General features: G+C 40.8%; 1 long non-coding RNA gene across 1 annotated transcript in view; it reads right to left on the reverse strand.

Annotated features, from left to right (window-relative positions):
- Positions 1–9912, reverse strand: part of LOC148522359 (uncharacterized) — a 100633-nt gene extending 90721 nt beyond the window's left edge. Inside the window, exon 1 of the long non-coding RNA XR_015878752.1 lies at positions 9861–9912. This is a non-coding gene — a long non-coding RNA (uncharacterized LOC148522359). The remainder of the gene's footprint in view (positions 1–9860) is intronic.
- Between the last annotated feature and the right edge of the window lie 15835 nt (positions 9913–25747).

Genomic DNA, 25747 nt, shown 5'->3' on the forward strand with positions numbered 1-25747 from the left:
AAGATGACAGAAGTACAATATAGGGGAAGAGAGGTAGATTTGGGGGTCCACTGGTCCTGGAAACAATCGATTAGTTTGCCAAAGGGAGACAGTGTACTATAAGAAGAGGGCCAAGTATGGATCATTTGGGAACTTACACAGGTAGAGAAAGTTTGAGGATGAGTCACAAGTAGAAACAGAAAAGTAGCAGTTGGGTGGTAGGTACTGAACCAGGAAAGAATGATGGCCAATGGAGTGCTGGGTGTGCAGGAGGGGAGGATGGTCAACAATATCAAAAGTGGAAAAAGTTTCAGGAGAATGAGCAGCAGGGAGGATTTGGTGGATAGAATAATATTTGTGAATTCTGGTAAGAGCAGAATCTGCAGAATGTAGGAAAAGAAAAACAGATTGCAATCACTGAAGCAGATGCTCAAGTAATTTTGAATTAAAGTGGGGGGTAGGAAGAGAGATTGGGCGTAAGAAGAGTTTTTTTGAAGATCACTAGACTAGAGTGTTTTCAAGAATGAGCAAAAAGTAACAGTGGAGAGGAAGGGGTTAAAAAGGTAAGTGAGGTGCTAGTAGGTGTTGAGTTAAGCAGAGAGTAAGCAAGCAGAGAAGAAGATGTGGTATGGGGTCAAGGGAAGAAAAGACAGAAGTGCAAGCACCTCATCCACAAAAAGGAAGCAAATCTAGTGGTGTAACCGGGGAGAGGTGTCATGCTGGAGTGGGAAGTCTATGACAAGAGAGCATAAGCGTAAACTGAAGTTCTTTCCAATGAGGAAGGAATGCATGGTGGCGCAGTGGGCAGTGGATGTAAGCACAGTAAGGTAGGAGTGGAAGTGAGGAGGTGTATGAAGGTAGCAAAGAACAAATGGTATTTTGTGGCCTGATTTTTCTTTACTTTGTTATAGATTATATATTCTTTTATATATTACTTTCACAGTCTCTAGTACAGAAGAGAAATCCATATACTGTAAATCAAAACTCTCTTTGCTTTCCTCTGTTATTGAATTATGCTTTATATTTTTTTGTTGTTATGTTACAGAATATTCAACATAATTTCAAAAAGGATATGCAATCATACAAAATGAATTAGAGTCTCATTTCAAGTAAAAAAAAAAGTTTTTTGTGGAATTATGTGACCCAAAATAAAATAGAGATGACTTAACTTTGCTTGATGGATGTGGCAGGTCGGCCAATGCAGTTAACAATCTGAGCAGTAAAACCAGCACCATTCTCAGTAAGAATTTCTGCTGTAGCCCCTATGCCATGTAAAGCTGATTTGCATGAATGGGAAGTTCACATGGCCTGGGAGGCTTTTACAAAACCAAGCGGGAGCACACAATCATGAGAGAATATCATCTTGGTGGGACGTTTGGTGGACATATTACATATCAGTATAATCACAGAATCACCAGCTACATCAAGCTCACATTTAGTATTTTATTTCATGTCTCCTACATCCACCCAGATCCAAAAATGAGTTATGAGTGGATTTAACAATTTACACATTGCATGGATGACATCACCATTGGAAATATATAAAGTCTGCAAGTCTTCCTTCATAGCGCTCAAGATACAGATTTCATTCAGATGTATCCTTGATAAAAAAAAAGGCAAGTCTGGCCACCACATGCAAAACCCCATGATAAAAAATTGTGACAAGAGATCCATGTGCATTTTAGTGTGGATTAGATGTGAAGCTTGAAAGAGAAAAAGGAGATGAGAAAAAAAGTCTGGCCTCAAATAACCCCAGTCCAACAGCCACTGCCTTAATATTTTCCACAATATTGTCTGATCTTTTTCCTATATATCCAGTAGAATGAGAACTAGTACATGTAATTAGCTGAGCAATATCCCATAAACCAAAGTTTACATCCATATTCAATATGGATTGGAGTGTTCACAAAAGAAAATGTATCAAACTGTGAAAATATTTTATGCAATAACGAAAGATACCTTTTCAATGTACATGTTTGTCCTACCCCCCACTGGACAAATGATGCTGTCTATACAGTGGTCTATGTATAAAATAACACTTGCATTAGGTATAATCACATAAGTAGTTTTGATTATCTAAAATGGGTCAAAATATAGGATGCTCTGGAAAAGTGGTTCTTAAAAGTGTAACTGATTACAGTGGGAAATGAAAATCATTCACAACTCAAAATGAAGCAAAGAAATGCATCAAAATACAAAATCAGTCTCAATAGATAGTACAATAAGACAAAATAAAAGAATATGTACATTTTCTAAGTGTTGAACACTGATGATTTTTTATATATATGTTTTTACTATTCGATTTTCTGCTGGAACAGTTCCATTTTGAAGTACAACAGTAATACAGTGAAACGTGTTGGTGGACTTTCCGACACTCCCCAAGCTATGAATTAGTTGTTTTATCAACACACAATAAGGCATTGTCAAGTAGCCTTTTATACAGTAATATTAAGAAGCCCCCTTTTTATGTTTTTTCTTATTTCAACATTGAATATGCTTGGTTTTTCTTTTTTACTTTCTAATTCTTCAATGATTTCGGTTAAACCAGGGACATAACAAAAAAAAAAGACAAAGGGAAGATTGACTGGGGGCAGACGGCCTACAAAGAACTCTTTTATTTTCCTTCTCCTACCCTCCACACAAGTCCAATTAGAATTGAAAATGTGGTGTGGATTTAATGTGCCTGAATGTATAATAAGTTCAGGAAGAAAGATGTTATTGAACCAAGCTCTCTCATGTGAATAAGACATAAGCTGTCATTGGCAGACGTCATTTGAAGCAGAAAATAGTGTAACTGATGCAAAGTTTATGAGAACATATCTTAAACATTTATCTCACACAAGCATTCTTAGAATTTATATGCTTTGTAAAGTTTACTATAGTATAACATTTGTAGGTGATTCTCACCACACCTAACTAACCAGGATTACTTGTCATACATATCTGTTATACCTTGTTAGATGTTTATGGCAAATTGCTTGATGCTATAATGGAGAAAGCTAACCTTATCCTAGTAAAGTTACTTAGACATGCAGGAAGGAAAAGTGAGATTACTTTAGTGAATGTGTAATGCTGCTCATATACTTACTCATATGCTCTAACTTAGAAGATGAATTTGATTATATTAGACCTATCTACTCACAAATTAATAAGTGGCCCGAAACAACTGCCTATGGCCATAAGAGATTAGATGCAAATCCAGTTGTGTGATGACTGCAGTCATGTGTGATGTCATCAGCTGACTGGACTCTTTCTGCCCAATGTGATCCAGCCGCCTGGTCTGAGAACTAAGAGGCCTATTTATTAAAGTCACTTTCCCTAAAAATCATACAGATATATCAGAGATCTAATCTGCATTAGGCAAACCAACGAAGGCTGCTGCAGTCAAATGAAGCTGTTTGGAGCTTGTGCCTGATAGTTATTGCTATCTTGTAACCTATCAGTAGCCTATGTTTGCTCTCAGAGCAGCACCGGATTGATAAGCAGAACACAAAACAAATCCACATTTCAAATCGTCACAGAATAGCGTGCTAAGGAATGTTAATTGTCAGTGAGGCAATGCTAACATTATTAAATAGCCCTGTGGTTAAACTAGATCCACACATTTTGTCACCCGTAACTGGATTTTAAGGATTGACAATATATGCCCTTATAGCTACAGCTTAAAAATGGAGATCTTATGTAGAACAACTAAATAGTAGCATGCAAATTCAAATAATACCAAATGCACCTGTCTATCTCTGTACTTCTTTAAGGGGCATATTTACCACAATCCGCATTTCAGATGTGGATGGGATTTGATAAATTTGCCCCAAATCGCAATGCGATATTGTGATACATCACAAGGATATATAAAATATCACATGCAGGGACAGATCTTGCGAGAAAGCTCTGTCCCTGTGAATCTCTCCCCCGCACTTCTCAGGGTATTTTTCATAAAAAATACCCTGAGAGTATGACTGTGCATACGCCTCTGCTACCTTCCCCCAGTGACCATTCCCCCTTTTGTGACTCCTCTACCCTGCAAGCTAACACTTACCTGCAATGTGATCGTGATCCAGTGAGCTCCTCTGTGACTCCGGTCAGCTGATCACCTGATCACTGGGTTATTTATTCTACTGTAATCAACTTGTGGTCTATATAGACACACGAGGCTGATCACAGGCACCAGCTCCCAGCTCAGCTCTGCCTGTCAGAGCAGGAGTCGGTGAAATGGGGGAAAGACCTAATAACACCATCTCCAGGTGGTGTTATCACAAGGCTTCCCCCGTTATTCTTTTACAACAATATTAGTAAATCTGAGCAGATCACATTTCCCATTATAACTATGGGAAATGCGATCTGCTTAGTTAAAAAAAAATGATAATTAGGGCTTGGAGGGAGAATTTAGCAAATTTAGTAAATTTAGGCGAAACTAAAATAATGCGAAAAGGGTGTCAAAACACCCATAATAATAATAATATATTAATAATATTAATAAATATGCCTGTAAGAGCCTCTCCTTACTTTTCGGGTCAAGACTTTACAGTCAGATGAGACAGAACATGTAATAATTCTAACACAAAACTAGACTGATCCTTAATAGAAGAAACAATGGTTTGCTGGCCAGAACTGTTGGTTTTTGAACGGACAGTACAGTTTAACTGTCATTTAATGCAGTAGCATCAGCAGCAGACGCGTACAGCCATTGTGTGCAGCATGTAAAGTTCACATGGGCGAAGAATACTGAATTAAAGTTAATGGGCTCTAATGTAAAAATGAAAAATACAAATAAATAGTCATCGAAAGTGCCAAAATGTTTGTTTTCACTTGCACCAGTGAGGCAGAAAGAGAAAAAAGCTGTGTGGAATAAAAGAGTAAGTCTCCCTCACACAGACAGCGGGGAGCAGGACTGCTGAGCCAGCAGAAAGATTTCATTTTAATCTTTTATGGCCCACTGCAAATAAACTTTACCGAATTCATTTTATGCACGTAATACACCAAACGAACAAGCTCTCTATTATTTTCTCAGGCGCTCCACTGCTTAGGGGCCTGAAACACATTCAGTTAACTCCTCCTATCACTCAATATGTGCATCACAGAAATGTACAGAAGTTTCTCAGAAAAGTGCTCCCAAAATCTTATTGCTTAGTATCATCTCATATATAATCATACAGTACAAAGATGAATGTTACAGTATATGTATGTTATTCAAGCTCTAGAAGTAACAAATAAAATAACATGCAGCAACAATGCAGAATTCTGACACTATGTGCAGGTGCAAGCTGGGCTGTGACCCCCACCCCCTTCCCTTCCTAGGGTCTCCCAGGCATTAATATTAACTGGCAGCCTTGGGCGGTGGCACTTGTTGCACCGCTATCGGTATGGCCTGGTGCAACAACTGACTATGCAACAAAATCCACCTTTTCTGATTACCAAGACTCACATATGAACAAATGGCCCTGTACCTATCTGAAATGTATGTACAAATGCTCCAGATTGCTGTAGGCCCATTCAATGTTTGGGTTTATACAGGCATGCCGATAATCTGACTACTTGATCGCGTCATCACGGCCCCGCTGGTGGGGGGAGGGAGCGGAAACCGGCGGGTGGTGCTGTCGGAGGGCGCCAGTCATGAGACTTGCCCACTCTCCCTGGAAGCCGGGAGCGCCATTCGATTTTCGTGAGGCTGCTGGCCATTTCGGGAGAGAAGGCAAGTATGGACCATTAATACAGTCAGACAGGATCTTAAGTTCCTTTACAAGTACATTTACTACAGGCTGAAAAAACATGGATTATGCTGAGAGCAACATAGTTTTACTCTAACTGGCAACACAGTTGAATATACAAATGTCGGTAAAATAATATGAAACTATTTCATATCTGCAAGAGTCAAATATAAATTATTTCATACACAATGAAAAGAGATGTTATGTATTATGAAGCACAGTGCACATGCAATCAGCAGACTGCATTTACAGTTACAGTACTGCGCAGGACCTATCTTACTTTCGCGAGACCCAAATAGTGCCAAAGGTGTGCAGCAAAGGCATTGGCAATAGGACACTGACAGGACCTTGCTCAATACAACAAATTATGGTGTCCAGTGGGAGTGACACGTCATTTCTCACATTTCTTTAAACAATATTTGGCCTATGTGTTCCTTCCTCAAGCACACCACAGAGCAGAATGAAAAGGTCATCATCCCATTCATATAATACAAATTTCACAAAAATGGTAGTATATAAATACAGTGCAAAATGGCGAGGCAAGAGCGGACCTCAAAGGGTTGTACTGCCAGAACTGCACACTTCTCAGAAACAGCTTTATCCGTATACTGTACATGAAATTTTTCAGCAATTTAACTCATCTGTGTTTCTACACACTGTCCATGTCTTACTGTTATGCTTAATTTTTTTGCAGACTAGTTAATGAAAAAAATAAGTTAATATTTAATAAAGTCTTTTCACTGTATTGAAACATACAACACTAACAGAAATAAAATGCAGGAATGTGAATACAGGATTAAAATACAAACAAACAATGGCACGACAGTTTCAGCATAAATATTACTCTTTAACTTTGATTTAAAAATACGCCTAATTTTGATTTATAAAAATATTAAATTGTACAATAGTCAATTAGATGTGAGGAACGTAACCGTGTGGTTTAAAGCATGGCTACACAATACAAAGGTTTATACAAACTATATATTGCATCACAGATCGGCTGCAATTTAGTAACTGATTTGTAGGACTGTATCCTTAAGAATTGCTGCTATAGTGTATGGTGGATATGCAGGTGCTATATGGCTTTTGCGGTATTAAGGTATCTTCATGAAGGTTACATTCCTGGGTAGAAGAATTATTCAATCAACATGATCAAACAATTAACCATTGTTAAAACATTGGGTGTTCTATACATATTCACTTATCATTGCTATATTTTGTTTCAAAATCCCCTCCATATCTGTCTGTATACTAAATTCTACCCTACAGGAATAAGGTACTGAGATCACAGCAGTAAGAAAGTCATTTGGCTCTGTTCTGCTTTGCTGTGTCCTCAAGCTGCTATAATTTTCAGAGTCTGTATAACTCAGTGGATGTAATCATCTGATAAAGGATGAACTTACAATAGACAGGGGATGAAAGGATTGTGCATTTAAAATGACACTTTTAAGCAATTCTAGCCAGCAGCTGGTAGGGTATTATTTGTTTAGAGTTGTATTCCCTGCACCCTGATGGTACTATTTTGATATAGTGCACTTTACAATATAGTTAATGTGGGCCATACACCAATATCGCAATTACCCGATCTCCCAATGCTGAGCCCATCCGCCAATCGGATTCGTAGAAATTCTGCATGTTAAAATTCCCAGACTCGTCGAGGCCAATGATTTTTTGGTCAGGATAGGCAAATTAGGAAAATCCAACATGTTGGATATTCCCAATGCCCCGACTCAGGCATCAGGGGATCTGGGAATTGCGGCAATCAGTCGCAGATGTAAGGGCCCGATTAGTTATGGGGTAATGGAGCCTAAGAATAAAACAATGTATATAATTATGTATGCTAATCAATGTAGCCACATACAATTTCTGAAAATAAAAATTGACTAAAGTGTACAATATAATCTCACCGTACTTGCATAAAGAAAACAAAAACATTATACTTGGGTCAAATAATTTTTATTTGATTGTTGTGTCAAAATAACAGTTTTTCCTTCATGCACAAAATGCATATTGTAATATCTAACAAGTTTATTATCGAACACAGCCGATAGCACCTGGAATTATAAAGTTGTACAAATGTACCACACATAAAAATAACAGTGTATTCCCACAACAAGCAATGCAAAGTTAGTAAATAATTGGCTATGGTGGATATATTTAGAAAAAAATGACAAAGAATCAAAAAAAGAAGTGATTGCTGCAAACAGTTGTGTATATTGATGTTGGAGAACAGGAAAACTGTCAAGATGATTAGAATCTTTAACCCTATTTTCCCCATACAAAGAGTTCACAATGATTCACAGCCAGGAATATACAAAGTGCTGTCTGCTTTGTGGCAGAAAATTAAGTCTGGGTACATGGCTGAATTCCAGACAGTCTGAACCTCTGCAGATCACACTGTCGGCATTCAGGTGTCTCCAACATAGTGGGTGATGGAAGGGGGTGGGGGATGGCAAACAGGAACACTAAACAGACAAAGAAAGAGAGGACGGAGCAGTGATGTATGGAATTAAATACTTATTCTCTTTCTGAAGCATACATCATTACAAATAATTACTTCATGAAGAAAACCTATTTGTCAAGGTTCATAATATTATAATTTTATTAATCAACAAAAAAAACTCTGGCAGGGACAGATCTCTATACAACAACTCAGTGCAAGTTTCCTTATTACTTTACGTAGCTCCTCCTATTACTTCATTTTATTCTGGTCTCTGAACCTTACAATTATTGCTCATCCTAACCACTCCCTATGTTACATCATATTCTCAAGAGATGGCTCTGAGACCGTCTCTAAGGTAAAAGAAAACTATACTTAATATTTTAAAACACTACAACAAAGACTTCAATCTAAATATTGCTTTTAGATTTAGATTTTCCCAGGATGTTTTCCCCAACAATAACATGAAGTAGATACTAGAAAGGCATTGCTATTGTCTAGTGAGTGATAGTGACTAAGTCACATACTGTACAATAGGTATGTAGTCTGGAAGCCGCAGCCAAATCTAGAAAGAGTGAGCAATTAACTATTCGGTCACCAGAGGCCCAAAACTCCAACCTTTACCTGTTACTGAGACTCTGCTAGATCGGGAGCACATAGATAAAGACATATAAAGAGTGTGCCTAACACATTTTTTGTCATAAATCATCTTAGTTTTGCCAATTTTAAAACATCTGTTCAATTAACTTTGTAAATATTTATGAAATTAGAAACTTCGAAAGCCAGTTAACCATGTGTTTCCTATTTATGTGAATTGAAATGAAACCTTCTAATAATATAAAACATTCTAAACATAATCATATAGTCAACTGAAAAGATATTGGAAGCTCCATTTTATTATTCTGCTCTGTGAAGCCCATAAGCAAAATTATTTTACACAATACTGTTGGTTTTTAAAAAAAAGATGACGCTGCACTTCATTTAACTGACAGTTATCTGAGTGCAGGCTGACTTTCCATTCATGTATGAGATACAGTACTGTAACACTTATTACATGCAGTTCTGGTGCTTAATTGAGAGTGTAGCCTGCAATTTAATCTTCAGGAGAAATGCAGGAAGACTTTCATACTAAACGAACAATGGGAAAGGACAGTTTGCAAGAAGTATGCAGACAAATCAGCCATCCTGTGCAAATATACAGTATACAGAGAAAGAATGGCTTTTGCCCCCTTTTGTTTAGTCTCCGTCAGGACCAACACAATTACAATTTCTGAAGTGTAAAACTTGGGGGATATTTTCTTTTGTCATCCTTGTTACCTAGAATACACTATGATGTGCTACCGATGTTTTGTAGTTAAACTCACAACTATAAAAGGCAGCAATGTAGAGACTTGCCACACTGCAGGTAACAGCACCCTGCTTAGCGCACAATAGGAATTAATAGAGATCAAAGTGGGGTACCATTATTTTGCAGATGAGTAAATCCAATGGTGACATAGACTGATTTGGTATTATAGGCCCACCTGGAAGCACAGGCGTTAAATATCAAATATTGCATTAATGTCTGCTTCATTGATGTAATGAGTCTAGCTGGGTAATACACTTTTATAGTAGAAGTCACTGTGATTTAGTTAACTCCTTTCATAATACCATCAGCAAATAAGAAGACTATGGCAATATATACTGTACATAGAAATATTAATTACAAAAGATATATTTTAGAGGCTACTTACATTATATTGCAGGGTTTCTTGCCCAGGTGCCATTGCACACGCATTCCTGGATGTAAAACGCAGAGAAATAATTGGAAACACCAAGGTCTGCTGCTGGAGACTGTGCATCTCTGAAAGCTGCAGACCTTACATGAACTGGAGATATTTTTTCCCCTGTCTTCTGAAAAGGCAGCATAGGGAGAGGAGGGGTGGGTGAGACCACATGACAGGCACTGGGCCTGAACATTGGCTGCACTTACAGACATTAAGGCAGCAGGATTGGCCAAATTAAAAACTCTGAGCCTCAGGGGATCCTCCTATTAGGTTTTTTTAATATGTGCTGAAGAATGACTGGAGGAATTTTCTCATTGTGGAAGTTCCACTTGGCTTACGAAATCACAACAGTTTTATGTCTGGCTGTCTGTGAACAAAGGGGTTAAAGAGAAGCTTCTCCTTTTAGTGAGCAGCACTTTACTCAGGTGCTCAGGCTTGCTTTGTCCTCTGCAAGGGATCTCCATTAGGAAGCAGTTATAGAAGTTGCTACATACTAGCTATCTACTCTCACAGTAAACCTGCTTCCTTTCTCAATAAAATTGTCACAACACTTGTCTCCAGACTGATTTACTGATCAGGGAACAATAACAAAGAGATCTTCCCCAGATTTGTTACAGCAGCAGCAATTCTGCCACAACAAAGTTGTCTGTGTAACAGGGGCACATGGATTAGTGACACCTGTGTCACTAAATGCTTTGTGATGTGATTTGCTGAGACGTGTACATTTCCACAGCAAATAGAAGCTGTCACCCTGTATGTTGTTTACCATATTAGTGTCAGGCTGCCTGTGTTATACTTTCTCAGCGGTCACAGCTATAGGTAATGTACATTGTCTCTGCCTTTTGTGTACAGTATTTTAGGCTATTTCTATATTTTGGGATACAGAAAAACAAACACTAGATGTACACCCCTTACTTTTATATGTTATTCTGCGATATGTTTCCTGTTTAGACATAAAATAGCTTTTTCTCCACATTTATGTGGAGATAGTTTAAAGGAATAATGTGTTATAATACCACTCACTAATGTACATTTCAGGATTTGCCAAGCCATTTTAAATATTTGTTGAAGATTTGTTATCTATTTTTAAAATACAAAAAGTTGTTACAACAAAAGGGTTTATCCCAATAGGTGCGATTTGGCTTATGTAAGCCATTTTCATGACAAATGTGCACCGCAAATTGCATTTGCAATCCAAATCCAAACTCACAATCCATTCTCTCTGCAAATTTGCATTTTTTATGTGAAAGTTGAAAATGTCGGGACTCAATACAGAACCTCTGGTACACCCTTCGCAAATAATTAATGATGTACTTGGAGGGCAGAGGCGGTTTAAGAGAGGAGAGTGCCCATGTACAGGCTCCGTGCAGACCCCTCCTCTATGGCAGTTTAATAGACTCTGGCTTTGTACTGAGCATGCACAGGCCTCCAGGAATATGGCACTTGTGCCACGTACCCAGAGACTTCTTTATTGTTCATACCAGAAAAATGGCCACAGCGCAATTTCCCAATGATTTCTGCTGTACTGCAGTGACGTCTGAGGTGGGACTCCGGAGTATAATTATGGGCCCCTGTGCCATGCACACCCTGCACCCATTATGGATACACCATGTTGGAGGGGTTTAAATAGTATAATATGGCCAATAAATACATTTCATTTTTCAGGAGAATGTACTGTATCGAAAAAGCTCTGAATGGGTTAAATGATGTGGGACATGTATGTTAAGGTCTTGTATTGATGGGAAATGTTTCTGTTCTATTTAAAGATAGGAGCTAAACAGTTATATAAAAATGGAAAATCACTTTACACAAGTTTTGCTGCATCACAAAATACTGTAAAGATTTGCTGACAAACATTTCCTATCATTTTACCACCATTCATTTTTAAAAAAATAAAAATTAACTACTGTTATTTGAAATCTTTTAAGAACCTCCAATACTTTGGTTATGGCCAATAACAGCCTTCTATATGGTCCTGCTACAACCTTGAACATGTCGACATGTTTATTATTGGTTTTCTTCTCATTCTTCTCATTCTGTCCTTTACCTTAATGGCAACCATGACCCTAACCCTAATGTTAACACTAAGCCTCTTGGAAATGCTGATATTATGATAATGTTGATATTTCTGATGTCGTCATTTTGTCAATATTGACTTTTGTAGGTGACGACATTAATGTCGACATTTTAACCATATCAACATAATCCATGACAACCTTCTGCTCTTGACATTGTGAATGTCAACATGTTAAGTGCCGACATAGTAACTGCATAACTTTCCAATGGGTGCAGAATTAATAATAGAACAACACTTTTGTGCAATTTGTTATGTTTTTATAATATCACAGTTCTATAAAAGTAACTGGTTACATTCCTAAATTTAACATGTTTATCTGACTGAAGTATACATTTTGCTTATGTGGTATATATAAGTATATATATATAGAAAGAGAGAGCACCGTGTCTTCCATTTCTGACATATCATGGTCTCCATTGGATGTATAGGCAAGGAGCATTTCTGTTTTATTTCAGTGGTTGTGAGGTTATTTGTAGATGATGCGTTTTGTGACAGGCACTGAATTATGGGCTTGATTCAGAGTTGGGAATAGAGTAAGAAAGTGCAAGTAACTGTGCATCTTGGTAAAACCATGCTGCACTGCATGTGGGGCAGATGTAATATGTGCAGAGAGCTTTAGGATGGGTACACATCCCGGGTAAACACCTAAACTACCGGCAATTGTGCCATTGTTCAGGGTTATTTGCCTTCACCCTGGACATCGCATGATTGCCGGTACACACTTATAAGATTTAATGAACGACGGAATGATCACTGTGCCGTCCTTCATTAATATGTACAGCCTCACATGCGATATCATGTGATTGGCCGTGTAGCATGGCCAATTACACTATATCGCATGAGACTGCGGGAGTGCGCCAATCGGGTATACACACTGCACGATATGTCATTCCGATTAGGCAAAATCATCCAAATTGGGCCGATATCGTTCATGTGTTTACCCAGCCTTAGATTTGGCAGGGGTGTGTCCAAACTGACATCTAAATTGTACAGTAAACAATAAGCTGTCCAGCATTTGTGGGCTACATGCAAAAGCAGCCACATGCAAAACAAAATTTATGTATTTGCACCCCTTGCATTGCAACATGGTTTGTCCAGGTACACCGTTACTTGCTATTTCTTACTCTATTCCCAACTCTGAATCAGGCCCTATGTCATACTTGCCTACCCTCCCGATTTGGTCGGGAGCCTCCCGAAAAGCGGGTGCTGCTCCCGACCTCCCGGGAAGGCAGGCAATTCTCCCAGCTGCCGCCCACCCCTCTTATACCCCCCCACACTTACCTTACAAACCCCCACAGCGTGATTCACGCCGAATCGTGCCATTTTGGCTCCACCCCCTGCTTCACAATGCCTGTAATATCGGCATTGTGTAACAAAGGGCGGGGCCAAAATGACGCGATCATGTGGCCCGCCCCCTTCTCCGTCCACAAACACACATCGTCTGGCCGGCCCCGCCTCCTCACGATGGCCCCGCCCCATCTGTAATGTCGATCTGGCAGCTCCCTCCCGGAAGGGGCAGCCAGAAAGTCGGCAAGCCTGCCCTATGTCCTTGTCTATTCTAAATCTTTGGATTCTGAATAGTAGCAAAACATTTAGTTAGTGCCATATCAACTAAACAAGAATTAAATCATTTGCTGTTAATGTAAATGATATCAGCTGTTTGTGATGTGTTAAGCTGGGTACGCACTTAACGATGTGTGTACCCAGTGATGCGACCCATGACCCCCCCACCAACGGACTGACATATCGGGCGGCTGGTACACACTAGACGATTCGGTGCCTGACCGCCCGATATGTTGGCCCATGCCGCATCCCTCTACATGGGGTCGTCACCCACATCATCAGGCCGGCCCTACATTCAGGCCAACCTGACGATGCATCTGATGACCCCACGGGAGCACGCATAGTGCATACACACTAGACGATTTTGAACGATATGTTGATCCGATGCGTCGGAATTGGGCATATCTTTCCAAAAATGGTCTAGTGTGTAGGCACCTTTACTTATTTTCACCAGCTCTTACCAGATTTGCTAAAATATCTGTGTTTTATTGAAGCTCTTTTATAGCACAATGACAAAAAAAAAACAAAAGAAAACATACAGGTGTATCATGTCAAGTGTATTTTGTGTGTCTTTGCACTGCAATGTAGAGTCATGCGCAATTTAGTTGCATCCCCACTGGTGACTGATAGGGTGTAACTGGTTTGTAACTGGGCCTTCGCATGTAGGCAATGTTCGGTGACAGTGCAGGTGTGTTGAAAAAATTGCAGGCTATGCGTATGTGTAATACCGTCGTAATGTCATTTAATATGTGTGTCTCTTCTGCACTCATCCAAATGTTATGGAGAAAAAGTCTGGTTTGAAAATTCTATATATTGTGAAGACACAAACATCCTTTACTTCTTGCTGTGTTAGCCAGCAGCACATACGATCAATGTAAGTAAGGAGAAGTTGCTTTCTCAGGTAGAACTAAAGGGAGTCCAGAAGAGATCAGCAGGACATTAAATAAGTTTCATATGGACTCTCCAGAGGGTGTGAGGTGTTACCTAATATCTGATCCTTTCCCATGACCTCTGACTTGCAGAACAAGGCAGTAAGGAGGGTTTCAGTCATCCAAAGAGTGACTGCCCACCCCCTCCTTATATCCCCAGCATGCTGTGTGACCTCAAATCAATAACTCCCCTTTTGTTCTAGAGCATACGGTTCCATCTGGACTGATGGGTAAAAGGAGATCCCAGCCAATCTCACTTCATTTCCATAGTGTGACCAGTAAACTATTTTCATACTGGGACTTTGAATACAATTTCTTTCCTATAAATGATAAACTTTATAGATATTGTAAAAAAAATCCCTTTTGATTCAGATATAGACACACGCATACATGTCACCAGAATTTTTTATACGAAACACAGACAGCACAAAGCAGTAAACACAAATTACATGTATGCATTGGCCTTTAGTACCAGGATAATTAGGATGTGTGATTATTGTTTATTTCATTACAGTATATTATTTCATTATGTTACATTATTTCATTATACTGTATTACATTATTTCATTATATTACATTATTTCTTTATAGTACATGAAAAGATATTGAGATTAAAAATGAAAGTAATGATTCTGCATTGCACAGCAAAACGAGGCAGACTGGTTCACCAAATCCATACTTTACTTGGAGTAATTTTGCTGTAAACGTATGCACAGCGGGTCCAAAGCTGCACTTGCACTTTATAGGTGACCTCCACAGTATTTCACAATAGTGGGCAAAATAAATATACAGGTTCCTATGCATTACACAATCTCACATACAGCCTGGGGTACCACTGTTATAATGCAGCCTATGTTACTACTGTTATAGCATCCCCTCAGTTTTCAATTTGTCAGGACAACCTGAAACCAGTTTTTTTTAAAACTTTGTTTCTTTATTGAAGCAAAGCAATGAACATACAACACAGTCAAAAAGGTCAGAAAGTAAAAATAAAAAATGAATATGTGTATACAATGCATAGTCATAAGCCATAAAGTTGGGTACATTTGGTACAGGGGCATCTTAAGAGAGGAGAGGGCCCATGTGCACTCCCCGTGCGGGGCCCCCTCCTCTCTCCCCAGTGGCCGGCAGCCGACTGGCGCGGCTGGCAAGCCACCGGAGCATTAGTAGACTACGGGCACTAGTGTGTGCCCGGAGTCTACTGCACATGCACAGAACGCTGGAAAAATAGCCGCGGCAGCCATTTTCTGGCATTCTGTGCATGCACAGCAGACTCTGGGCACTAGAGTATGCCTGAAGTCTACTGCGCAAACACAAGCATCATGCACATACTGTATGATGCTTGGTTTGTTAACTGAGTTGTTAACAAACCAAGCATCATACAGTATGTGCATGGTATAGTGTAAAATACAAATTGGGGAAAGTCAAATAAAACTCTTATGAAGGCAAACTCCATGGTAGGATTAAGACACAACAACAGAGTGAGTGAAAAAGAACACACCAGAGCAGAGTCATTACTATCCCCGACCACCTCTGAAGCATGTGGCAAGAAGAGAAGATGGAAACTCATGACTCACGTTGAAATTGGCGAGTCATTGAGATATATGTAGGTCACCTGCCACAAGGTAGTGCAAAAACATTACCACATGAGCTTCTTAGATGAGTAAGAGATGGGGGTAAATCTACTAAGATTCAAGATGGTCCCGATTTGCAAAGTGATTAATCTTGCTGGAACTTGACAAAACTCGAGTGATTTAATCACTTTTTTTATTCCAAATTTACCAACAGGGGACTTGAGGCTAAACGAGTTTGCCGATGGTGAAGCAGAAGGAGATGTCTCTCCCGAGTAATTCAGTTTGCATGAGATTACTCACCGGAGATTGCAGTGTTTTCTCTCTGCAAATCTCTCCCGAGGTAGCAGCCTGGATATGTGCTTGCTGCTTGTGTGTTAAGACTTGTAAAAAAGGGTTAAAGGTTTTTTTTTTTAAATTACGTGAGGTCCCCCCCAAAGGACTAACCAGCCAGTCCTGGTTCTTAAAATTACAGTAAAAAAATGTGTAGGGTTCCACTGTAATTTAAGAACCAGCACCAGGCAGCAGGGATAGAGCTGGTTTTAAATATAGGGATAAAAACATTGGCATGAGGTTACCCTATATCTAACACCAGCTCCAGACCCTTCCTAGCGGGGGACTGATGCCACAGCCAGGGATGCCCTTTCACCGGGCCCCCCAGCCGCAGCATCAGCCCTGACCACTAGTCAGCCCAGGCCAGGGATCCCTGGGGAGTTGGGGACCCCTACAATAAAGGGGTCCCCCTCCAAAGGCAACCATGGCCTAGGCTATTAGCCCGGGGCTATCCCCGACACCCTAGGGCAGTGGGTGCCGGGTTGATAGTGTTAGTGTGTAGTGTTAAATAAATGGTTAAATATTGTCTTTAGTTGTGGAACTGTATGTACCAGCAAGCGTCCCCCGCATGCTGGTATTTGGAGAACCACAAATACCAGCATGCGGGGCATTACAGGCCGGCTGGCACTTGTAGTTCCACAACCAAAGCAATATGAAAAAAAACACAACATACACCATGTAAGTAAAATTTTATTATAACATACATTCACACTCACTATCACACTCACTATCACACATACTGACCTAGTATCTGAAGTAATCCATAGGAGTACCTATAAAAAAAATCCAAACTCAACAAAACATGGGTGATTTAATCACTTTTTTTATTCCAAATTTACCAACAGGGGATTTGAGGCTAAATGAGTTTGCCGATGGTGAAGCAGAACGAGATACCTCTCCCGAGTAATTCAGTTTGCATGAGATTACTCACCTGAGATTGCAGTGTTTTCTCTCTGCAAATCTCTCCCGAGGTAGCAGCCTGCACATTATCAGTGAGATATGTGCTGGCTGCTTGTGTGTTAAGACTTGTAAAAAAGGGTTAAATGTCTTTTTTTTAAAAATGACGTGAGGTCCCCCCCACAGTACTAAACAGCCCCGGACTTGCCAGCCAGTCCTGGTTCTTAAAGTTACAGGAAAAAAATGTGTACGGTTCCGCTGTAAGTTAAGAACCAGCACCAGGCAGCAGGGACAGAGCTGGTTTTAAATATAGGGATAAAAAAATTGGCGTGAGGTTACCCTATATTTAAAACCAGCTCCAGACCCTTCCTAGCGGGGGACTGATGCCACAGCCAGGGGTGCCCTTTCACTGGGCCCCCCAGCCACAGCATCAGCCCTGACCACTAGTCAGCCCAGGCCAGGGATCCCTGGGGAGTTGGGGACCCCTCCAATAAAGAGGTCCCCCTCTCCAGGGCACCCCTGGCCTAGGCTGATATCCCGGGGCTATCCCCGGCACCCTAGAGTGGTGGGTGCTGGGTTGATAGTGTTAGTGTGTAGTGTTAAATAAATGGTTAAATATTGTCTTTAGTTGTGGAACTGTACGTATAAGATTATTTATATATATATATATATATATATATATATATATATATATATAAGATTATAGAAAAATACAACATTTTTAAGAGATTGGAGCTGCCCAGGTAGGACAAGTCATTGTCTTTGCTTTTTTTTTAATACAATATTCTTTTATTAATCTTCCCATATCAGAAAAATAAGACAAATACAATTATCTGAGATAACATATAGAATACATACACATTGCACGTCATAGGTATTAATTGTACACTCTATACAGTTACATATCTAAACACAGAAATAGATCAAGGCAAAAACAAAAAAAATATATAATAATATTTTCTCTCCACCACCATAGGTGAGCCAACTGGGCGGCATAATAATATAAATGAAAATGGGGTAGCACAAGTCCACCACGTATTCTAGGCCTTATCAGTACGTAAGCTTTATTCGGGCCCACTTTTCATCCCAAATCAGAGACAAACCCAAATTATCTATCTGTCTAAAGATTGCTATTGGGAGATAAATTGTAGAATTACAAAAAACATACAATAGTTTTGGGAGTATCGCCATCTTGATTAAATTAACTTGACCCGTCACAGATAAGGGTAGTTTTATCCAGCTTCACACCTTTGTTTTTAAATATTCCAAATGGTATTAAATGTTCAACTGAATATAGTCTTGAGATGTATTTCAGATCCAAATATTTAAATTTGTCACACACACTGTACTGGGAAGGTAACTAAGGTATTAGCCAGACATGAACCCCTTAATGGAAGGTTACAAGATTTAGTCCAATTTATAGATAGGCCTGAAAAGCTACCATATTTATTAATAAGACCAAGGACTCTGGGCATAGAAAACTGATTATCCTTAATTAACAGCTATAAGTCATCTGCATATAATGCCAATGTATCTGTCCTTGAGCCCAAATCAAGTCCCTGTATACCCTGATGCATTTGTAATAAGCAAGCTAAGAGCTCGATTGCAATGGCAAACAATGCTGGTGAAAAAGGACAACCTTGTCTCTTTCCACGTGCTACAGGAAAGGAAGATGAAAAAAACTGTTTACAGATACTCGGGCTTTTGGAGCAGAATATAAAAGCTGCACCCATTTTATAAATATCCTCTGATGAAATTACCATGTGTAAAGAAACACATTAAGAAGACTGCTCTTATCATGTATACCAATACAGCCACACTGTCTCATCACTGCTACTGATCGCAGGGACCCAGTAAGGAAGCCTGCACAGTCTGTACAATCTGCTTAACTGCTACAGGATCAAGTGGCTATAAGGATCTATACCATTAATTTACCCTGCTACGAATACTACACCATCTTCATGTGACACTCAGGAACTCCTGTATTGGACACATGATTGCCTAGTCATCACTGCCCCCCCCAGGAGATGGCAGTCTCACCTAAGTGAGAGCACAAGGATGCCGGCATTATACATGGACCTTGGAGGCAGCCGCAGCAGGGAACGGACGGACCGGAGACTCCTGTGTATATGTTGCTGGGGTAAGCAGCCTGGGATATCTGGCAACTAGTAGCTCATATTATCCTAATGGAACCTATGTGATCACTTTGTTGCAACCTATTGGAGACACACTTACCACTCTAAAGAGGCATTTCCACTCTTAAGGTGCCCACATACATAGCGATTTTTCATCCAATTTGGCCGATTTCGACGAATCGTGACGACGAATCGGGTAAAATAAGTCCAAATCGTGAGCTTATACTCATGAGCACGATTTCGATGCGCATCCCCGCTCGTCGTACCTCACATCCTCTGATCTTCGTGCTGTAGGTCAGTTTAGCTACCCTGGATCACAATGAGAGCCGATTGTGAGGGTTTTTTTTCTCACGACGAATCATATGATTAATCACACAACGCGTAATTTGATTGACAGCTTCTTGTAAACACCCTATCGCCATCTTGTGCAGCATTGTGTATGGAGGAAGATAGACGCACATTGGAGCCTGCACACTGAACTGCTGTTTTGTTGGAAGTTTGGTGAGTATATTTGTAGAGTTTCAATGCAACCACACTGACCACGAATGTGTACCCCCAGTTAATAAATGCATGACCCAGCCACCGCCCGCCGTAATGAGGCGGGCAGTGGCAGGGTCATGCATTTAGCTCCCCCACTGCCCACCAATGTGTGCCACCCACCTAACCAACTGGCCACCAATGTCATGGGCCCACCTAATAATAAATTAGAAAACAATTCAACTGTTTTAAAAATGAATAAACAAATATATTTAAACAAGACATTACAGGAAGATTCTTCATATTGATATTACATAAAATATTTGTCAAAACATGTTTACAAATAAATACAATACAGATAAAATACAATTACATTTAAAGTAATAAAACATAAAAAAAAACATGTGTTTACTGTAACCAAAAAAACACCATACATGAAACATTACATTTAAAAACACACATCATTCCTGTAAAAAATGGGTGTTCAACCTTTGGTCCTGCAGCTGTTGTGGAACTACACATTCCAACATGCCCTGCCAAGGTTTGGAAATATCAGGATGCTAAAACTGTGGCAGGGCATCCTGGGATCTGTAGTTCCACAACAGCTGGAGGACCAAAGGTGGAAGACCCATGCTGTAAAACAAAGAAAAAAATTAAATTACCACAAAACAAACACATGACATTCCAGTAAAAGAAAACACGAATACAATACCATACCTACCAAACCTTTAAAGACCTGTAAAAAAGAAAATATTAAAACATACAAAAATGTAACCATAACAACATAAAATATAACAAAACTATATACACTAATAATTATTAGGGGTGTGCACCGGCCACTTTTCGTGTTTTGGTTTTGGATCTGGATCTTTCTTCGTGTTTTGGATCTGGATTGGTTTTGCCAAAACCACCCTTCCGTGTTTTGGGTTCTGGGTTTTGTGTTTTGGATCTGTATTTTTTTGAAAAAAAGCATAAAATAAGCTTAAATCACAGAATTTGTGGGTTTTTCTGCTCCTATGCAATTATTAACCTCAATAACCTTCATTTCCACTCATTTCCAGTCTATTCTGAACACCTCACACCTCACAATATTGTTTTTATGGCCAAAAGATTGCACCGAGGTAGCTGGATGACTATGCTAAGCTACACGAGTGGGCGGCACAAACACGAGGCCCATCTAGCAGTGACACTGCAGTGGCAGACAGGATGGCAGTTTGAAAAACTAGGCCCCAAACAGTACATACTGCAAAGAAAAAAAAGAGGTGCAAGATGGAATTGTCCTTGGGCCCTCCCACCCACCCTTATGTTGCATAAATAGGACATGCACACTTTAACAAACCAATCATTTCAGTGCCAGGGTCTGCCTCATGACAATTAATGTGTCCCTGCACAAACTGGCTCTACGGAGGCAAGATGTCGTCCTCATCCTCCTCATCCACCGATTCTTTGGATAAAACAGGAAAAAGGGATTTAGGTGTCCCTGGACTGCTTACGGTCTTAGCCAAAGTTTCTGAACTTGACAGTAACTTTTTATGAACGCGCTGCAGGTGCCGTATAAGGGAGGAGGTTCCTAGGTGGTTAACGTCCCTACCCCTACTTAATTCACCTTTACATATGGTACATATGGCAAGACAGTTGTTGTCCGGATTTGGATAGAAATATTGCCAGACCAAAGAGGTGGAATGTTTGGTTTTCTGCCCAGGCATGACCGTGATGGGCTTTTTCATCCCACGGATAACAACTGTCTCCCCCGGAGCCTGATTTAAACAAACCACATCACCATCAGAATCCTCCTCACCAACTTCCTCCTCAGTGCCAGCTACACCAGTATCCTCATCCTGTTGTACTTCAACAGTGACATCTTCAATTTGCATATCAGCAAGTGGACTGTGGGTGCTCCTTTCAGCACTTGCAGGGGGCGTGCAAATGGTGGAAAGAGCCACCTCTTCCCGTCCAGTGCTGGGAAGGTCAGGCATCGCAACCGCCACCACACTTGGACTCTCCTTGGGGATTTGTGATATCTTCTTAGAACGCACAGTTCTTCGCTGTGCTTTTGCCAGCTTAACTCGTTTGATTTTTTTAGCGGGAGGAGGGCTTCCATCGTCATGTGAAGCTGAACCACTAGTCATGAACATAGGGAAAGACCTTAGCCATTCCTTGCCACTCCGTGTCGTAAATGGCATATTGGCAAGTTTACGTTTCTCTTCAGATGATTTAAATGTTTTTTTCAAGGTCATTTTCCTGAACTTTGTCATTTGGGATTGTATGTGCCCTCTACTATGACATTGGGTATCGGCCTTGGCAGACGACGTTGATGGCATGTTATCGTCTATGTCATGACTAGTGGCAGCAGCTTCAGCACTAGGAGGAAGTGGTTCTTGATCTTTCCCTATTTTATTTTTATCGGAGAAAGTTTGGTCCTCCACTCATGTTATATTGATATATACGTGCGGCTAAGGCGCACACAAACACAGAAAATAATTTTTTATTTTTGTTGGAGACTAGTGCACTTTGTGGGTTACACCACCCTTTAAGAAAGGAGCCAGCCGGCCCTTTACTTATGGGACACAGGCGCGCGCTTGGCGCTGCTCCTTTGTTGATGCACGTGCAGCTACAGCCCACACAATTCACAAACACAGAAAATATTCTTTTATTTTGTTTGGAGTGCCCTTTGGGGGTCACAGCACCCTTTAATGGACAAGCCAGCCGGCCTTTTACTTATGGGACACAGGCGCACGCTTGGCGCTGCTCCTTCGTTGATGCACGTGCAGCCACAGTGCACACAATTCACAAACACAGAAATTTTTTTTCAATTTCCTTTGGAGTGCCCTTTGGGGGTTACAGCACCCTTTAGCGGTCAATCCAGCCGGGACTTTGTTGATGCACATGCGGCTACTGCGCACACACAATTCACAAACACAAAAAAATATATATTTTTATTTTGTTTGGAGTGCCCTTTGGGGGTTACAGCACCCTTTAACAGACAAGCCAGTCAGCCTTTTACTTATGGGACACAGGCGCACGCTTGGCACTACTTTGTTGATGCACGTGCGGCTACTGCGCACACAATTCACAAACACAGAAAATATTTTTTTATTTTGTTTGGAGTGTACTTTGGGGGTTACAGTACCCTTTAATGGACAAGCCAGCCGGCCCTTTACTTATGACACAGGCGCACGCTTGGCACTACTTTGTTGATGCACGTGCGGCTACTGCGCACACAATTTACAAACACAAAAAAATATATTTTTTTATTTTGTTTGGAGTGCCCTTTGGGGGTTACAGCACCCTTTAATGGACAAGCCAGCCGGCCTTTTTCTTATGGGACACAGGCGCACGCTTGGCGCTGCTCCTTTGTTGATGCACGTGCAGCCACAGTGCACACAATTCACAAACACAGAAAAAAAAAATTTTTTTAGCACTTGGGGGGAGCACCCCTGACGGACAGAGCACCCCCTGGACAACACTACAGCACCCCTTTAGGACTGGGACACTGCACAGGGACTTTGGAGTGGACACAGCCCCTATGGACAACTGACTGCACAACACAGTCCAGCCAGCCCCTATGGACTTTGAAGTAGTGGACACAGCCTCTATGGACAACAGCAGCACAGCGCAGCACAAAACAGCACAACACTACACTGCACTACACTACACTACAACACTACACTACACTACACAGCCCAGCCAGCCCTAAATCTCACCCTCCCTCTTCACTGTCCACAGCCAAGTGAGAAAATGGCGCCGACGCGGGTACCTTATATAGGATCCAAAACCCGCGAGACCCGGAAGGCGGGATGATGACGTTTTGCCTCGATTTCAAATCCGAGTCAGGCGGGAAAAGTCGAGCCTGACTCGGATCGGCCTCGGATCGGGGGGGCTCGGGGGGGTTCGGATTTCAGAAATCCGAACCCGCTCACCCCTAATAATTATATGTCCTTTTTTTCCCTCTTCATAGATATGGCCATGGACAGTGAACGTTAGTTCGTTACAGGATTCATCGAAATCCTGCACTAGAAAGAGTGTCTATGGAGGATCAATTCTCGCAAGTACCACAACAAGTCGCACAAGTTGGCCGCACTAGAGCTGCTCTTGGACTATACGAAAAAGTACATTACTGATGCAGACCTGAAAACTGTCCGGCAGAAGATTCAAAACCTCTTGACAGTGTACATAAAAGAAAAAAAGAAGGTGGATGACTCCAATAGATCAGGAGCGGGCACAGATGATATATATGAGCCCACGCTCTGGTACTACCATATGATGTCATTCATCAGTGATCAAGAGCCTCAAAGGGAATCTATCGTCTTGATGGCTGAGCACGAGGAAGAGGAGCTTGCAGAAGTCTTGGTAAGTAGTGACAAAGTTTAAACCAAAATCCTTAATGTTTTTTTGGGGAAATCCAAAATGTCCAATTTAGTCAGTAGTTCACAGACAGTCCTCCTGCAATGGTACAGCACCTGGTCTGTAAAAATAGCCCATGTACTCCTCCCTCACTTCTTTGGCACATGCGGTGGATGTTGTTGTAATTAGTGGTACAGACACAGATGTAAAATGTCCAATGTCCTCTAGAGGTCCTACATCTTCTGGTCTAGCTGGGACTGGTCCTTGTTGGGTAGTTTTTCTTCGCAGAAAGTTATGTAGCACACAGCACGCCATCACGACCCAGTCTATCTTATCCAAATGTAGGTTGATGGTGGTGTGGAAAATGCGGAAGCAGTTGCTCATTATTCCAAACGCATTTTCCAGAATGCGTCGTGCCCGTGATAGACGGTAGTTGTAGATCCTCTTCTCTCTGGTCAGGCCCCCCTGTGCAAATGGCTTCATCACATGTTCATGTAATGAAAAAGCCTCGTCTGCGACAAAAACGTAATGTAGGCCGTGCTTTGTCTGGTCCAGTGAGGGCAAGTGAAGGGTTTTGTTGGTGAGTCTCTGGTAGAAAGTTGTCTATTTGAAGGACCCACCATCTGAAGCATGGCCATTCTTGCCAACATCCACAAACAGAAATTCGTAGTTGGCATTCACCACTGCCATGAGAACGATGCTGAAGAATCCTTTGTAGTTGTAGTAATATGATCCGGTGTTGGCAGGTGGGTTGGTGCGGATGTGTTTCCCATCGATGGCTCCTCCACAGTTAGGGAAATTCCAACGTTGTTCAAAATCTTCAGCGACGCTCTTCCACTCCTCTACGGTGTTAGGAAACTGTAAAAATAGTAAAAAAGGGGTTAAAACATGACTATAATATTTTTTAAATCTTTTTTTCCTACATACACTCCCACCCAAGACCCTGATTTGGGATCCACCCCGGACCTCAGTCTGCTCGGTGGTGACAGTGAGTTGGAGAATACACAACTGGCAACACCCATTGCACCTGGACCCTCATCCTCTTCCCAACAACCCAAAAAAAAAACAGGGGAGAAAGGAGAACCATACGGAACGGGAGGACATATTTTTACACAATGCAGAACGGCTGCTTCAAAAACCTCCTGATTCTATAGATGACTTTACAGCCCATGTAAACAGCACTTTGAGGAAATTTGATGAGGATACTCAAAAAAATTTTCTAAGGTTAAATTATGACCTATCCACAATTCAACTGATACAGTTGACCCTATGCTATTTTCCACTGCCCCAAACACCTATGTCAGCCCCCCCCAGTCCAGTTAGATATAACTCCCCCACACAGCACCCCAAAAAGCAGCACTACCATATTTAATGCTCTGCTGGATGCAGAAGATGAATCCCCTGTTATACAGTTATGTGATTTTTTTTTTTTTGCTTTTAAAAATATCAACCAAATTGTATGACTCGCAATCGGTGCCGGCTGCATGTGATAGGATGGTGATGACGCTGTTTGGACAAGGTCACTACA

The sequence above is a fragment of the Taudactylus pleione genome, unplaced genomic scaffold (assembly GCF_031769625.1).
Source record: "Taudactylus pleione unplaced genomic scaffold, aTauple2 ptg000146l, whole genome shotgun sequence".
Classification (NCBI taxonomy): Eukaryota; Metazoa; Chordata; class Amphibia; order Anura; family Myobatrachidae; genus Taudactylus; species Taudactylus pleione.